The sequence below is a fragment of the Giraffa tippelskirchi genome, chromosome 6 (assembly GCF_054371585.1).
Source record: "Giraffa tippelskirchi isolate mGirTip1 chromosome 6, T2T-mGirTip1v1.2.pri, whole genome shotgun sequence".
Classification (NCBI taxonomy): Eukaryota; Metazoa; Chordata; class Mammalia; order Artiodactyla; family Giraffidae; genus Giraffa; species Giraffa tippelskirchi.
Window position 1 is genome coordinate 51,150,858 of NC_137280.1, and position 18,334 is coordinate 51,169,191.

General features: G+C 46.8%; 1 long non-coding RNA gene across 4 annotated transcripts in view; it reads right to left on the reverse strand.

Moving 5' to 3' along the window:
* Positions 1–18,334, reverse strand: part of LOC145511568 (uncharacterized) — a 64,389-nt gene that overhangs the window by 1,369 nt on the left and 44,686 nt on the right. For 2 of the 4 annotated variants that reach the window (XR_014057958.1, XR_014057957.1), the window contains exons 3-4: positions 7,836–8,148; positions 2,008–2,256 (exon numbers count right to left, since the gene is read on the reverse strand). This is a non-coding gene — a long non-coding RNA (uncharacterized LOC145511568). Of the gene's footprint in view, positions 1–2,007; positions 2,257–7,835; positions 8,149–8,388; positions 9,095–18,334 lie in introns of those variants that run through there. The other 2 variants (XR_014057959.1, XR_014057960.1) reach the window with 2 other exon arrangements.

Sequence of the window (18,334 nt, forward strand, 5' to 3'; positions counted from 1 at the left end):
AATACAGCTGATGGCCTTTTAGCAGAGGGCTGGCATGTGGGTACATGCGGTGTGAATTCACAGGGGAGGAACTAATCAGGCAACGTTATCTGATCTGGAACAACAAGAAAAAGAAAGGGTCTCTTTCATTTTCTCCTGCTTTGGTCTGTCTGAAAGCCCTTATCAAGGGGACAGGCCTTGGAAGCACCCAACCAGAAAACCTTGACTTTGGATTGTGCTAAAGTGGGGCCCCGGGATCTGGCTTGTTTTCCAGGGACCGACTGTCATTTCATCTACAGAATGGAGCTGGAATTTTGTTCTGTGAAAATAGAGCAGGTTCTGGACTGAAAACAAAATCTGACATGCTGATGCTTGAATATGAAGAAGTTCAGAGTTTCATAAGTTCTGAGTAATAGAGGCTAGTCTCCAGCCTGGAGGTGAGGAGGTGGTGAGAGCAGAACCAGAGTCTGGGAGGTTATTTCTCCCGTAAAAATCAAAAGCCTGAAGCAACGCATTGAACAAAGTGCAAAGCAACAGAGCTTTCAGGAGAGGACTTGGCCTTTGGGTACCAGGATGGGTTTCAGACTTCTTCTGTCTCCCACTGTCTCCATGGTGATGAGAAGTTAGTTACCTTCTCTGAATCTGTTTCCTCATCTTTAAGCATCAGTTAGGTTCTTGAGAGAAGTAAATAGGTTGGATTACATCAAGAGTTTTGTTATGGTTCAGTCACAAAGTTGTGTCCAACTCTTTGTGACCCCATGGACTGCAGCAAGCTAGGCTTCCCTATCCTTCACTCTCTCCGAGAGTTTGCTCAAATGCAAGTCTGTTGAGTCAGTGATGCCATCCAAGCATCTCATCCTCTGTCACCCTCTTCTCCTCCTTCCCTCAATCTTTCCCAGCATCAGTCTTTTCCAATGAGTCAGCTCTTCACATCAGTTGTTTATGCATCGAGAGTTTATGGCCCATTGTAAGAACCTAAATAGAAACTAAATAAATGGTAATGACACATTTTCACTTACTCTGGGAGGATTTAGATCAAATACAGGGTTGTATGTACCAAGACATGGGTACCTTCTTCTCATATGGCAGACAGAGGGGGCAAAGTTCAGTTTCACCTTAATGTGATTTTCTAAAGAATATCAAGAGAAAAACACCGACTTGCCGCCATATCTCTGCACTTGTCCATCTTCTTTGAAAGAAAGATCTTCTCTTTCAAAATCTTGTCCCTACACTACCGACAACTCTCTAACTCCAGACTGGCTAGAGACAAACAAAAATCAAAAGACTTCCATTGGACCGTTGATTTCTTGAGTATGAAAGAGAAAGTGTTAGTCACTTAGTCGTGTCCAACTCTTTTGCAACCCTATAGACTATAGGCTGCCAGGCTCCTCTGTCCCTGGGATTTCCCAGGCAAGAATACTGGAGTGGTTTGCCATTCCCTTCTCCAGGGGATCTTCCCAAGTCAGAGACTGAACCCACATCTCCTGCATCGCAGGCAGATTCTTTACCACTGCACTACCAGGGAAGCCCATGGAATTTGCTCTTTACTGTATGTCAATTCTACTTCAATTTTAAAAGGATGTGCCCTTTTTTCAACAGATAATGAGAATAACAGAACTTGGTGGTCAGTCAGAAGTATCTGCTCCAGCTAGTTTCTTTTGCTATGTTACTATGAAGTCTGGGATGTTCTGGACCAGAGGAAGGGAGACTATGGTAGGAAGATTTCTGTTGAGAAATAAGACTCAGAAAAGGATCTAGCCCTTGGCCTTGCCTCGAACTCACGTGCTTCTCAAGCACCAACTGAGAAACATCTCTGGTCTTGTTCTTTGCAGTGAATACATCCCATCCTGCACAATGCCATGAAAATCTCCCACCCATAGCATGCAGTCCACAAAGTCCACTGCCAGTGACTTGGCCCACTTGCCTCAGCTCTGCCTGCCAGACCACACCTTTCACTGCAGCCTGCTGGCCCCAGGCCCTACTCCAATTCAGCCCACCAGACAAGCTTCTAGTAGGGTTGATGCTGACCTGGGCAACCGGGTAATTTTGCTTCCCTTGACATTTTCAACAGGGTGAAAAAAGTGACTATCTCTGCATCCCATTGAAACCTGGATAAAACTTTCCCTCAGCATTCCAGTTAGCATCAACGGGACTTGTTCTCCAAGTACTCTTCAAATAGACGTCTTCAAATCCAAGTCCTTTGGAAGCTGCCACGCTCCTTCTCAACAGCCTGGCACATTCCTTTTGGTGACACTTTGGATTCTTCCTAGATGAAAGCTGAGAGATAAAAAGGCATCGTAAAAGAATTCTGAAGGGTTTGGGCAGGATTATTCTAAGAAATTTATCTACCCACTTCAAGCAATTTCTTCTGTTGATCTTTAGGATTACTAGGGAAGCAGCCAGGGCTTTTGTTGATGGATCCCAGAATCTCATCCTTGTGGGTGCATAGAGTGTGGTATTGCCAATGCAAAGGGTTTTTTTTTTTTCCTCTGACTGGCTCAAAGTGGGATACCAGAGCTAAGTAAGAAATAAGCCCATGTAAGAATGAGAAGATTTAAGGATTATAATTGATTCTCCTAAACTTAGTTTGGAAGAGCAGGGTGGGGGTAATGGGGAGCAATTTTCATCTTTCTCCATCACATACTCAGGCCTCACCTGAGAAACAGAGTGTGTCAGCCACCCTCCATTTAAAGGTGAGGTTTTTCTTGGAGGGGTGTGTGTGTGTGTGTGTGTGTGTACAAAAGATGCTAGCATTAGCAGGACTTGATCAACGGAGCTGGTGCTAACTGGAGTTAACAGCTGCTGATAAATCAGAAAAATACAGGAGAGAAGAGATAAAGCATAGAAAACACTGGAGATGGCTTCATTGGATTACCCCAGGACAATGAGACTAGGGTGGTCTGTGGACCAAAGGCCTTCCCTCTTGGGTTCTTTGGGCAGAATTAGCAAAAAAACAAGTTGCAGAAGAGCCCTTTCTCCAGCCAGAATTCTTATTAGGCAGTCATGTGGGGGTAATCGCCTCTTTGTCTGGCTCCGATTCCCTCTCGCCATCAGACCCTCTGATTTCTGCCTGAATGGAAAGAACTCCCAGCAGTTGAGTCTGGGGGAAGCGTGGGAGGGGGGAGGGGAAGGAGAGGAGCTCCACTCTCCAGACAAAGGCCCTGGAGGTCTCCTCTCCCCATGTGGAGACAGGCAGGAAGGAGGCTGGTAGTGACACTGGTGGAGGTGATTGCTCCTTCGCTATCTGCCTTCACCTTTATGACGTGCCGTGAGATGGGAATTATTGACCCCATCTTCACAGAACAAATAAGGTTAAATAAGTTGCCAAAACTTCCCAGCTACCATGTGGTTGGCTGGAGAATTTTTCCTACATCAGCCCAAGGGCAGGAGATGACTCAGCCATGGGGGTAAGGGACTGGGGATCTGAACAAGGCTTGACATTCTGAAACATGAGAGTCAAGTGTGTGTGTGTGTGCATGTGTGTGTGTGTGTGCGTGCGCACATGGTTGCTCAGTCATGTCCGACTCTTTATGGCCCCACGGACTGCACTCCACCAGGCTCCTCTGTCCAGGGGCTTCTCCAGGCAAGAATACTGGAGCGGGTTGTCATTTCCTTCTCCAGGGAATCTTTCTGACCCAGGGATTGAACTCAAGTGTCCTCCTTGGCAGGCGGTTTCTTTACCACTAGGGCCAGGTGCTCAGTGATAAATGATACCCTGGTCTCACAGACAGAGATAGAGACAGAGAGAGAGACTGATCTGGCCTGCCCCACACCACTAAACTATTTTAGTGTGGAGCCTTTCATTTTCTGATGATTATATATATATATAAAACAGGGAAAGGCAGACTTCTTTTTCTACAGACTCTCCTTTTGGGTTGCTGTCTTTTTCTGTTATTATAGACTGAAATTTTAAGATGTCAAATTCCAATGTAGAAGCTAATGAGGTAAGCAAAACTCAGTGGCAAACCAAGGAAATTAATTTAATACCCTCTCTTGAGGCCCTGGCAAGTATTCCCACATCCTTTGGAGTAAGAGTCTGGCCACTAGCCGAGCCAAAAGCTTCTTGACTGTGGTCACAGAAAGCAGACACTATTGTTACAAGTTCAGGCTGGCATGCAGTTAAGCTGCATCCCTCGCAGGGAGATGTGGTCGTCTGTGGTCCAGCATCCATCCTGCTCTGGTCAGAGGGTTGTTGTTGTTGTTCAGTCAGTCAGTCGTGTCCAACTCTTTGTGACCCGATGGACTGCAGCACGCCAGCCTTTCCTGTCCTTCACTAGCTCCCAGAGTTTGCTCAAACTCAGGTGCATTGAGTCGGTGATGCCATCCAACTATCTCATGCTCTATTGTCCCCTTCTCCTCCTGCCTTCAATCTTTCCCAGCATCAGGGTCTTTTCCAATGAGTCAGCTCTTCACATCAGGTGGGCAAAGTATTGGAGCTTCAGCTCCAACATCAGTCCTTCCAGTGAATATTCAGGGTTGATTTCCTTTAGGATTGACTGGTTTGATCTCCTTGCAGTCCAAGGAACTCTCAAGAGTCTTCTCCAGCACCACAGTTCGGCTGGTCAGTGAATAATAAGCAGAATTGGTCCACACCAATCCCAGGTCTGGATTACAGATCACTTGTGACCTTCCATGCCCCCTTCTCTTCCAGCCACGGGAATGAGTGGACCCCAGGAACTGTGTCAAGAGCCACATGCCAAACCTGGTGAAGCCACAGATAAGGAGGCGAGCTGCTTGGAGTCAGCCTTGGACTGTCCGGAAATCAGGACACAAACTTGTGGCATGTAAGGCAGCTACCATGGGGTGATTTTTCTGCTATAGCAGCTGACACTTCCTTAACAAACACATCCCAAAGCCAGCTTCTGCTCACCTTCCTGGCATCAGGATGGGAACCAAAAAGCTCGAGATCTGGGAGAATAAAACATACTTTTCCAGAAAACAAAACGACCTACAGACTTCTAAGCATCAGGACTTTCTTCTCTTGTGCTTTATGTTCCAAATACAGGGAGTGTGGAAAGAATTTCGAAAACATTTTCTTTATCTGGTTTAGAAAGCAGCATCCAATTGTGGCACCCAGAATATTTTTACCTCATTGGAGGGTAAAGTCATAAATTAAAACAATCTTTTTTAGATGATGATGGGAGAAGTCCAAAGGAAATTACCTTAAAGAGTGAATAATAGGGTTTTAAGGTAGTTTTATTACTGTAAATAAAAAGTAGAGTGAACACCAGCTGCCTCCAGAAATCCTCAAAACCCTGCTTTTGTGAATCCAGACGATTTTTGTGGACCTGGCACCCATTGTTTGGGTGCAATGTGTCAGTCTAAAGTGCTTGAGGGTGTTTAAAACATTTTTTCCCTTAAACATTTTAAATCCACCTTTCCTGCAAGCATGTTTAGTCTGGTAAAGTGTACTATCTCCAATTATCTGAGCGTGCTGCGTGCTAAGTCGCTTCAGTTGTGTCTGACTCTTTGCCACCCCATGGACTGAGCCTCCTGAGCTTCTCTGTCCTTGGGATTCTCCAGGCAAGAATACTGGAGTGGGTTGCCATTCCCTTCTCCAGGGGATCTTCCTGACCCAGGGATTGAACCCGTGTCTCCTGCACTCCTGCAATGCAGGTGGATCCCTTACTGCTGAGACACCAGGGAAGCCTAATTATCTGAGCAATAAGTAGATTTTGTTTCCACATTTGTCAAGTGCTACAGATTCCAAATGGGTGGCTCTATGGTTAGTGAGGTTGGTTGAGCTGGTGTCCTTCATTTCCACAATGGCAGGAAAGTATATGATTGGCTGGAAGGCTCAGTGATGTTAGATGATGAAAGGGTTGGTGTGAAAGAGAAGTCTTCTCAAAGGAAACAAGGAATCCTGAAATAGGAGCAAGCAAGTGGGCAACAGGGCTTCCCTGGTAGCTCAGATGGTAAAGAATCTGCCTGAAATGCAGGAGACCCGGGTTCAATCCCTGGGTCGGGAAGAGCCCCGGAAGAAGAGAATAGCTACCCACTCCAGTATTCTTGCCTGGAAAATCCCATGGACAGAGGAGCCTGCCGGGCTACAGTCCACGGGGTCACAAAGAGTTGGACATGACTGAGTGACTAACACACACACGCAATGAGGCAATGATTTTAGATGAATGGGATTTATATCGAGACTTTGGGGTCTTGATACCCAGGGGTCTCTGAAGTCCTAGTTTCAGTCTAGGTAACCAGGAATTATCACTGGAGCATCGTTTACCTGGTCAGGGTGCAGAGAAGATCAGGGCTCTCTCAGGGCTGATTTACACATCTGGCCACATAGGAGAGAGCCGTGAGATGAGCCAAACAACCCCTCTGCACCCAGACCTGTTAAGGGTAAAAACACATGGAGAAGATGCCCCAGGTGGCACAATGGATCTTCAGAGCTGAAAGCTAGCACCAGTGGATTACACTCTGTTCCTGGTGTCTTTAAGACACTGCAATGAGTGTGTGGCTGGCCCTTTAAAAAAAAGCACCAAGTCAGAGAAATCTCAGCCAGCAGAATTAGTCAGTTTGTTTTAGCAACAGCTTCCCGGGCCCTGGTCTCCCATTACTTCATCTGCATTCCCCAGATGCTGGGCCCCCAGCCCGTGGCAGTCCCCTTGGTGGTTTTCATAATCTCTCAGGGAACTCCCAGTACCTGGACGAACCCCGTGACCCCAAGACACCACCTCCTGGGTCACAGGTGGAACCCAATGCCCTCGCCCAGCATATCTGGTTGTAACCCTACCTACCCCCGATTGCAGACCTGCGTCAGAAGCTGCCACAGGCAGGAGGGAGGTGACCCTGTCTGGTCTTGCCCAGATCAGCCTCTGCCACACAATTCCAAGCAGCAGAGAAAAGTCCTGAATCTGGGGGTTGCTTAGTGAGGCTTCACTGAGAGGGTTGCCCCCTCAAGGACGGCCAGGGTCCTTGCCCAGTGGCTCAGAGACCCAGCTGGTCAGTCAGCGAGTTGGCAACATGCCCCTCCTCAAGCTCTCTCCCTAGGAGAGGGCATCAGAGAAATCCCTGTGGAGGTGACGGACAGAGGATGATTCCAAGGAGCTTAAAATAGAGCTTATCGGCTGGAAAGTGACATGGAGTCCAAGGAGGGAGCAGGCTTCAGGCAGGGCTGGATCCAGACCCAGTCCAGATATTCCTGTCAGGGACCTGGCTCTTCATCTCAGAAGGAGTGAGTCCACCCGAGAGGCCAGAGGCAGGGACGTCTACCCCAACAGCTTAGCAACTCCAGGAGATGGGCCTACCTGCCCTAACAACTCCAGCAGGAAAAGGCCAGAGGGTGGTCTGACGGGCCAGGCTGGACCTGAATAAGCACGAAAGCCAAGGGAAGAGATCCCTGTGGTCAGCCAGGCCCGGGCCCACCCCTTCTCCAAGAGGCCAAGGTTGGGGCCGGAGCTACAGCTAAAGAGTATCGAAGGGTTTTCTTTACACAAAATCAAGCTCAACAATGGCCTCCACGTTGCTGGGACCAGCTACCATCTTTAGGCCTTATCTTTGCTGAGGTGGACAACCACCCAAGATACTGACCTGCTCAACCGCTTGTCCTGTCTCCCTCTTAATTGGGCCTTTCTTTTCCAGTCTTTCTCTTTGGTCTTCCTTGGCTCCCTGATCTGCTCACACTGGAGGCCACAAGCTCAGGCCTCGACCACTCTCTTCTCTCTGCCTGCATTGCCACACCCCCACGCTGGTAACTTCATCCTGTCTTGTCACCTTGAATGCCAACTCTGTGCCTCGGGCACCAAGTCTATCCCTGGAGGACTCTCCTCTCATGGGCTGCAGACTCCACTCCTTGTCTGTGGTGAAGGACAGTCCTCTGGGGTCTATGCAGCCCCCAGCCCCCCACTTACCTTGCCCCTCCAGCCCTCTCCTTGTCATGAGGATGGAGAGCTCCAGGTTCGCTATTGTTCAGGCCAAAAATCCACCTCCTACATCTTTGCTTCCACGCTTTCTCTCACATTCTACATGCAGGCAGTCAGTGAATCGGGCTGTTCTAAGGCTGTCTGCACTCCGGTTCTCGCTTCCTTCAGCTCGGCCAGACTAAGTCAAGTCATATCATGTCTCACCAGCATGATCACAACAGCCCCAACCTGGATGCCGTCTTCTCTTTGGTCCTCTTTGGACCAAGATGAGAGGGCTGTCATCTCAGCTGTCAGAATGAACCTGCAACACAGTCAGACAATGACTTCCTTGCGTCAGCTCCCGCAAGGACTCTCCAATCACTCAGTAAACCTCGTCCAGCCGTCTGCAAAGCCCCTCAGGGCCCCCACCCTCACCCTTCACCTCCCTATGTCCCCTCTGATAAGCTCTGCCACCACCACCCCCACCACCGTCTCCATTCACACCAGGTCCTCAACATTCCTCTCCCTCACAGAGCACAATCATGCCTCAGGGCCTTTGCACCTGCTTTTCCTTCTGCCCGGAGTCCTCTTTCTTTCCTTAAGTCCATCGGATTTTGAATCAAATGTTCCTCCTCGATGAGACCTTCTCTGACCACGTCTTTAAAAGTGCAGAACTCTTCCTGATGCTGATACTTTCTGTCTTCCTTCACTGATGTAGTTTTCTCCATAGGAGTTGTTATATTCTAACTCACTTGCGGTTGTTGTTCAGTCGTTCAGTCATGTCCTTCACCTTCTCCCGGAGTTTGCTCAAACTCATGTCCCATTGAGTTGGCGATGCCATCCTGTCATCTCATCCTCTGTCACCCACTTCTCCTCCTGCTTTCAGTCTTTCCCAGCATCGGGGTCTTTTCCTGTGAGTCAGCTCTTCATATCAGGTGGTCAAAGTATCGGATGTTCTTTGTCTCTGTGTTGTAATGTGTCTAGTGCCGGTCTACCAGCCCTCGGTGACGTGGGGAATCAATGAAATGGAGTGACTGGCTCAGTCCCCCAGTCTGACTCCCACTGGCTGGGAGGCCCTTTCACCCCGCTCACCTGTCTCAGCCTCTAGGTCTCTCACTGCAGAGAACAGGGGGCAACACGGAGTCATGACCTAGGCCTAAGCACGGTGGTAATATCCGTCAGGAGACGTGAGGCCAGACCCCGGACCAGCAGGGAAAACGTGGGTGCGCTGACCTTCCAGCTGTGGGTTGGACCCACTGGACAGTGGCTGGAGAGGGTCAGGCAGTGGGCAGAGTCTGTGTGTGGCGTCAGTCTTTCGTGGAACTGGCACTAGGTAGATGCCAGCGCCAGGCAGGGGAAACAGGGGACAGAAATCATGAGACACATTGATGTGGCTGGGAGCCAAAACACAGCCAGTGAGCTTAACCGAAGACAAGCGATCCAGAGTCCTCTCCCAGCCAGGACTGATGGACGCCCGGTCTCTGAAGATGCCTGGCTTCCCCAAGGCCAGTGCCTTCCCTTACCTTAAAGGCTCAGCTCTTTCTCTTTCTCACTTGACTGTGCTTGTTCAGGAAGGATCCCAGTAGCCTGGTTCTGGTGAGCCCTAGAGGGTAGCTTCCCTGACTGGGCCCACACCCTCGGGAAAACAGCCACACTGCTCCCCAGACCTGGCAGCAGGCAGGCTGGCTGCCAGCATGAAGGAGGCCCTGTCTTCCCAACTCCACTGCTTCTGAAGCAATTTCTCTTAGCATTACAGAATCTAAAGGTGCCTTGTGGAGCTAGGGTCCAGTGTCCAGTCCTCATTTTATCAGCCAGGAACCTGAGCCCAGAGGGTTGGGTTAGTGGCAGTGGCCACACAGTGTAGGTGCTTAGCTGCAGGCTCTCCCACAACCGTCCTATTGAAAGTTGCCTGCCTTTCCAAGGACAGGCCTGGCTGCCTTTCCTGTGAATTGTTATTGTTTAGTCGCTAAGTCGTGTCCGACTCTTTGCGACCCCACCGACTGCAGTCCACCAGGCTCCTCTGTCCATGGGATTCTCCAGGCAAGAATACTGGAGTGGGTTGCCCTGCCCTCCCCCAGGGGATCTTCCCAACCTAGGGATCAAACCTGGGTCCTCGCATTGCAGGCAGATTCTTTACCATCTGAGCCACCAGGGAAGCCCCAAGAATACTGGAGTGGGTAGCCATTTCCTTTTCCAGGGGAAACTTCCTGACCCAGGGATTGACCCACGTCTCCTGTGCTTCCTGCATGGCAGGAGGATTCTTTACCACTGAGCACAAGGGAAGCCCTACCTATGAATTAGCAGCTCTCTAATATCCTAGGAATTCGCCACGTGATGGGTGAAATGATGAAGCTGCGCTGCAGCGGCGCCTGTTCATCCCGCCCCTTCCTCTCCTCTATGCTCCCCACTCTCTGCTCCCCACTTCATGATGGAATGGGATAGGGGTCACTCCTCTGCCTGATGGAAGTCTCAGCTGCTTGCCCTCTAAGCTCATTATCTGACTGGCTCAGACCTTCCCAGGGGTTGCAGGGAGGCAGAAAGGTAATTAAGTGTTTTGCTTAAATGGCCTCTTCAGTTGACAGAAATGCTGCCCAGGGATGCGGTGGCTCTGCTTCCCACTTCCCTCTATACAACGCCAAATCTGCAGGCCCTGGGCAAGGCGGCCAGTCGTGGTGCAAGGCTGAAGGGACCAAAGCCTGCTGCGCTCCCTGACTGATCCCCAAAGTGGATCATCCTCAAGCAGATCGTAGAGGAGAAGGCAATTGCTCTGAGGACCCTGTGTCCACCCCAGCTGGCCCCGTGTCCCCTCCTGGCAGTGTCTCCCTGTGTGTCCGCATGCCCTTGGGCGCCATGTGTGATCAGGCCAATGAGAACCAGGGTGTTTCTCCTGCCTCCCCGGCCCCTCTGTGGGACCAGCAAACTGAGTGCCACTCCAATCAGTGGTGATGTTTACTGTCTCTTTGCTGCCCGGGGTATCACAGTGGCTTAGAGGATGCGTTATTTTGGGAGAAATGATCCTGCCCTATGGAGCCCCTTGGAGGCCGGGGGATGGGATAGGAGATGCAGACAAAGCACAAGAAGGCATCTCTCGTGGACTCCATGAATGCAAACAGAATTCAACACTCTCCTCCAATGGGCAAATATCTGTTTCCAAACAGAGAAGAATTTGGATGCGAAAGGCGGTTGTTATAGAAATACACATAAGGGGACTTCCCTGGTGGTTAAGGTTAAGACTTTGCCTTCCAATGCAGGGGTTGCAGGTTCGAACCTTGTAGGGGGATCTAAGATCCTACATGCCTCAGGGCCAAAAAACCAAAGCATAAAACAAAAGCAATATTGTTAACAAATCCAATAAAAGCTCTCTTTTTTGCACTGGAGGATAATTTGCTTTACAATATTGTGTTGGTTTCTGCCATACATCAACATGAATCAGCCGTAGTTATAGATATATCCCCTCCCTCTTGAACCTCCTTCACATCTCCCACCCTACCCCACCCCTCTAGGTTGACAATAGAATATTATTCAGTATAATGACTTTAAAAACAAAAAAGAAAGAAAGGATTGAGACTAGGGAAGGAGGAGAGAGTGAATGCAGCAAAAAATAAAATGAAAACAAGAATGGGAATTCCTGAGGGTGGAAATCACCAATAGAACTGTGAGAAGCAGCTGAAATCAGACCAGAAAGAGTTAAGTCCAGTCCTAACTAACAGCACCTACTTATGCGTTCGGGCGCCTTCAGCGTTATTGTGCTAAAGATAATAGGAGACTTATTACAACAGAGTGCTCCATACACATTAGTGCCCACACAATGTCACCTGTCTGTGAATTCAGCAGAATTTGCTCACAGAATAATACAGTATTGCCATTGTCACAGCTTAGAATCCATTAACAGAAACAGTGTTTCTGGCATCTCTATGTAACACTCAGCCCCCAAGAAGGCTCATTATGGAATGTGGCCCTGGATCCAGTAATGGCAGTCATTATGACCATGTGCATTAATATCAAAGGATCTATAATCATTTTCACATTTTTCCTGGTATCATCAGTGAGCCTCTAAATGATGCACGTCTTCGGGTATAATTATGGGTCCTTCAAGTCTCTAACCATATGCAAAATTCCACAGCAAGCCATTAAAAATTACAGAAGATATGCCTAGTAGAATGTTTATTAGCTACCATTTTGTTTCACATTGAACCTCAAATTGTAGTCAAGGTGATTTTTCTATCGTTTAGTGATATTTAACACAAATCAATCAAGTGCTTTGGATTTCATAATTGGAAAGAATATAATAAAGGCAAAATCTCTCAACTTCTCTGTGTTGGGTTGGGATGGTTTGAGCTAGACACCAAAACTGAAGGAAAGAAGAGAAATTGATACATGCAAGAAAACTCAGTGGGAAAAAAATGACTTTGCCAGATTTGTGCTCATTGTTATAGAAATTCCTATTCTTACCCATATCTTGCTCTCCCCTTCACTTATAGATGGGTCGTGTTCCAAGTTTTAGCCTAGACTTGACAGTGGAAGTGATGGCAGTTTCTAGGCTGAGTTACAAAAGAGTCTGTGACACCTTGTACCCTTCCTCTTCTTTCTGCAATGTTCTTGGAAAAACTCAGCAAGGTGTATATTTCAGTGTGCTTTTCTGTACATGCATTATGCTTCCATTAAAAAAAAACATAAAAATAAGACACATACAATGGAATATTGTTCTTGTTGTTGTTTTGTCACCAACTGTCTGACTCTTAGCAACCTCGTGAACTGTAGCTCTCCAGGCTCCTCCATCCATGGGATTTCCCAGGCAAGAATACTGGAATGGGTTGTCATTTCCTTCTCCAGGGGATCTTCCTGACCCAGGGATCAAACTCACATCTCCCATGTCTCCAGCATTGGCAGCTGGATTCTTTACCATTGAGCCACTTGGGAAGCCCTTACGATGAAATATTACTTGGCCATGAAAAAAGAATCAAATGATGCCATTTGCCAGAACATAGATGGACCTAGAGATTATCATAGTAAGTGAAGTAAATTAGACAAAGACAAATATATTAAATCATCTATTTGTGGAATCTAAAACAATGATACAAATGAACTCATTTATAAAACAGAAAGAGACTCACAGACATAGAAAACAAAGTTATAGCTACCAAAGAGGATAGCTGGGATGGGGAGGAGGGCTAAATTAGAAATTTGGATAGTCTATATAAAACAGGTAAACAACAAGGACCTACTGTGAATCACAAAGATTTATACTCAATATCTTGTAATAACCTATAACAGAAAAGAATCTGGAAAAAATACATATATAAAATCACTTTGCTGTATACTTCAAGCTAACACAACATTGCAAATTAATTTTACTTCAATTTAAAAATTTTAAATTTAAAAAGTAAAAATAAGAGGTGGTCTTTAATACATTTTGCCCTCTATGGCACCTTTCAGTTCTAAAAAGTCTGCCATTAGAAGCTTCACTCCCCAGGGTTCTTATTTTTCTTCACAGGGTAATCCTTCTCCCCAGGTAAAAGGACTTACAGAGGGAGAAGATCAAAGTTTTGGTCAAAGGTTCAGAACCTCAGGATTCGTTGAGGGGGCACCTTACAAGGAAAACTGGTGAGGAAGCAAGGGAGTGAAGTGTGGCAGGGAGAGAGAGCTGAGCGAGGCTGTTGTCTTGGGAGAAGTCCAGTACTGCCTGATCCACGGTGTGATAGAGGGAGCCCCAGGGCATGGACAGAACTGCAGAGTCATCCCCCAACCCTGATGCAAAAGATCCTGCCTTTCATACCCTTTTATCAGTCAGTCATTGCCTACAGGCCCCCCAGCCTGGAGGGCTGTCCCAGTTTCCTCAACAAGTCTATTTGAGAAACAATCACTTCCGGGAACCGAGGTGTTTAAAATTCTGACATTTTGGCACAGGCTGCAACATGAAGGAACTTTTAGCTGCACCAGTTCTTCAGGTGTGGCACTCAGGATCTTGGCTGTGTCATGTGGGATATAGTTCCCTGAACAGGGATTGAACCAGGGCACACTGCATTGGGAGTGAAGAGTCTTAACCTTTGGACCACCAGGGAAGGAAGAAACCTTAAAGACATTATGTTCAGTGAAATAAGGCAATCATAAAAGGACAAAGGCTGCAGAATTCTACTTAGTATGAAGTACCTAGAGTAGCCAAATTCATAGAGCATGCTATTCTATGCAGGCTAAGTCATTTGAATCCTGTCTGACTCCTTGCAACCCAATGGACTGTAGTCCACCAGACTGCTCTGTCCATGGGATTCTCCAGGCAAGAATACTGGAGTGGCTTGACATGCCCTCCTCCAGGGGATTTTCCTGACCTAGGGATCAAGCCTAAATCTCTTCTATCTCCTGTGTTGGCAAGAGGGTTCTTTACCACTAGCGCCACCTTCACAGACAGAAAGGAAAATGGCTGTTACCAGGGGCTAGAAGGAGGAAGAAATGGGATCTAATGTAATTGGTACAGAGCTTCTCCACCTGCGATACAGGAGACCCCGGTTCGATTCCCAGGTCGAGAAGATCCACTGGAGAAGGGATAGGCTACCCATTCTAGTATTCTGGCCTGGAGAATTCCATGGACTGTATAGTCCATGGGGTTGCAAAGAGTCAGACAAGACTGAGTGACTTTCACTTTTTTTCCCTGAGTGACTTCCACTTTTTTCAGCCTGGGAAAGATGAAAAATTTCTGGAGATGGATGATCATAGTTGCACAAAAATGTGAATATACTTAATGCCATGGAACTGCATACTTAAAAATGGTGACAATGGTAAGATTTATGTTATGGGTATTTTATAGAAAAATAAAAAATAAAATTAGAAAAATATTCTAAAATATTAAGGGTTTTTGTTGTTTTTCAGTTGCTGTCATGTGTGTCTGACTCTTTGTGATACCATGGACACAGCACACCAGGCTTCCCTGTCCTTCACTTTGAGTTTGTTCAGATTCATGTCTATCGAGTCAGTGATGCTCTCTAAACATCTCATCCTCTTCTGCTCCCTTCTCCTTTTGCCTTCAATTTTTCCTAGCATCAGGTTCTTTTCCAGTGACTCAGCTCTTCACATCAGGTGGCCAACGTATTAGAGCTTATTACTACTCAAATGCACAATTTTGGTGTCATGGCAGTATAGGGCATATTTTATATAAATGTTGGTGGTGGTTTCACTAAGTAGTGTCTGACTCGTGACCCCATGGACTGTAGCCCACCAGGCTCCTCTGTCAATGGGATTTTCCAGGCAAGAATACTGGAGTGGGTTGTATTTCCTTCTTCAGGGGATCTTCCTAACCCAGGAATCAGACCCAGATCTCCTGCACTGCAGGCAGATTCTTTACCAACTGAGCTATGGGGAAAAAATATTGAAAATGTCAGTCTCCTATTGAATGCAAGTTGTGTATTCTGGCTGTGATTTCAGTGGAGGTTCTTCTCTCCCCTTCCTAGTCAGAGAGGCCCAGAGTCTAGTTCTGTGTCAGACACATGACAGGAGTTTAGAAATACTCATCATATGGCTAGCGGGAGGTCTGATGGGATGTATGGGTGGACAGACAGTGGATAAATTTAAAAAAGGATGTCCATGATAAAAAGTTGTTCAAAAGTATGTTATGGAAACTAGAATTCATATCCTACACACTGGTAGTTATGACACCTTATATTCTCAAATCACTTCATTCCCTTTTCTAAAGAAAGGTATATAAATGATGGAATTCAGGGGAGGGGGCGGGGGGCAAGCCACGCAGCAAGTGGGATTTTAGTTCTGACCAGGGGTTGAACCTGTGCCCCTTTCATTAGAAGTTCAGAGTCTTAACCACTGGACCATCAGGAAAGTTCCCAGTGATGGATATCTTTAATCAAATTTGAGGGTAATCTTGAATCAGAAAGGCAGAATTCAAAATTGTATGGTGCTATTTATTTCTGAAAGAAGTATTTTATTCCCAAAGATTCCAAAGAAATCACAATGCTCATTTTAACATTTACAAGTGAGCCATTTTTATCAGCCACATTTTACAGGAAAGGTCACTGGAGCAAAGGGAGAGAAGTACCTTGCCCAAGAGCACGTGATGAGAAAATGACAAAGCAGGAGCTGGGGGACAAGTCAGAGCCCGTCTATGGACCAAAAGTTCTACTGGTTCTTCCTCTTAAAGAAAGAAAGATAGGAAGGAAGCGGGGGAGGGAGAGAGGGGGGAGGGATGGGAAAGGAAAGAGCCTTCTCGTTCAGCTTTCTAAAAATTTAAAAGCCAAGTCATAATAACTCTGTGGTCCAATGTAATGCTTCATTCTAATATGAACAATGCAGAGTGGGGCTTCTGCGTGTCCTCCAGTTCAAGTCTTACCAAACGATGTCTCTTGTGTCCCAGGATGCTGACCCCTTGCAGCTGCCCTGAGAGTCCGGGCCAGAGGTCCCACAACACCCAACGCCTTGCTCACTCTTCCTGTAACAGAGGGTAACTTCCCTTAAAACACTCCAGGTTTCCAGGAGTCTGCATTGTTCTCAAATCCCCACTTTGGAGTTTCAAAAGACCTCATTTCCTCTGGTCATTCTTTCCCCTCCTCAGGCCAGAGGGGGAAGAAAGTCACCCCTACCGTCCCCCTTTGCTCTGGGTCACCCTCTCCTAAGGGACCTTCCAAAGTACACTTAAAGTGATAAGACATCAATATCCTCTGTGAAGACCCACGACCTCAGTGGCGTGGTGTGGAGGGTGGGGATGGTGGGGAAGGGGCAGGAGCAGGACGGGAATGAGTGGGAAATCACAGGAGGAGGAGCCTGATGAGAAAAGTCCAAGAAAGTCCATGACACTGGGTCTAAAGATACCAGTCTACTCATAAAAAAAGTTCATCAGGTGCACCCAAAAGTATCATTGAATTAAAATTTATTCGAATACATGTTTCTACTATCGTTGCCAAGTTAAACCAGCTTATATATAAGATGGGGTTTCACAGGTGGTGCTAGAAGTTAAGAACCTGCCTGCCAGTACAGGAGATATAAGCGACACGGGTTTGATCCCTGAGTCAGGAAGATCCCCTGGAGAAGGAAATGGCACCTCTCTCCAGTACTCTTGCCTGGAGAATCCCATGGGTGGAGGGGCCTGGTGGGCTATACAGTACATAGGGTCACAAAGAGTCGGACATGATTGAAGCAACTTAGCACGCCCGTAAGATAGTATTTATAAGCAGTAATTTTTTAAAAAAGAAAAGAATTTGAGGGAAAAGAATCTGTGGTCTGCGTTTGTACATGCATGCACACTAAGTCACTTCAGTTGTGTCCAACTCTGTGTGACCCCATGAACAGTAGCCCGCCAGGCTTCTCTGTCCATGGGATTCTCCAGGCCAGGATACTGGAGCGGGTTGCCATGCCTTCCCCTGGGGGATCTTCCCAATCCAGGGATCGAACCCAGGTCTCTTGTGTTGCAGGCAGATTTTTTACCATCTGAGCTACCAAGGAAGCCCCGGTCTGTGTTTACTAGCACTCTGTTCTCCTGGAGAAGTCACTTATCATCAATGCTGGGGTGTCTGCCTGGTCTTTATTCTTCAAATGAGTCTGTGGAAGGCCTCCTGTGCCTTAGAGAACTGATCACTGTATTACTCTAGGCAGACACCTGCATCTCCAAGCTCATATTAGAGATTACACTGAGCAGATCCTTCCTTATTCTCCTCTCACAATTCTGGCCACCCCTTGAACGTGCAGTCCTACTCTCAGTAATGGTAAGACAGGTCAGATCCCCCAGGCTAGTCACAGGAGCCCCGGCCTCGGCACAACTATTCTTTAGGATCATATTCAAAGTGTTGGCAATTTCTCTCCTGGTGGTGAGCCTAAGAAAACACAAAATTACTCTTAGATGTCTTGCCCTTATTTTATCAGTCTACTTTGTAAAGTAGAAAACAAAAACAAAAGACAGAACTTCAGACTGGAAAATGCAAACAATAGTAGGAAATGACACTCTAATTTTTGAACTCTCAAGAATCGGTCAGTTTTGGTGAAGGAGGAATTTCAGACTCTCCCCTCCCCCATCCACTGCATCATAGTGTGAGGTCAGGGTAGGAAACCTGCAGCTCTCCTCAGAAGAAAAGACTAAAGACCAAGAATTTCAGTTTTTTTTTCTTGATTCAGTTTGCATCCTTCAGAGTTTAACCTTAAAAATAAATTTCAGGGTATCCAAAAAAATTCAGAAACTAATTGTTTTACAATATACGTTTTCATAAAAATCTATGCGTATCCCCACGTTCATTGCACCATTATTTACAATAGCCAAGACTTAGAAGCAACTTCAGTATTCACCCATAAATGAATGGAGAAAAGGGATATGGTATATTTACACAATTGAATATTATTCAGCCATTAAAAAAATGAAATCTGGCCGTTTTGGACAACATGGATGAACCTTGAGGGCATTATGCTAAGTAGAATAAGTCAGACAGAGACAAACAAATGCTGTCCAGTCTCACTAATTGTCAAACAAACAGACAAACACGCAAGCTTGTAGATACAGAGAACAGATAGTGGTTGCCAGA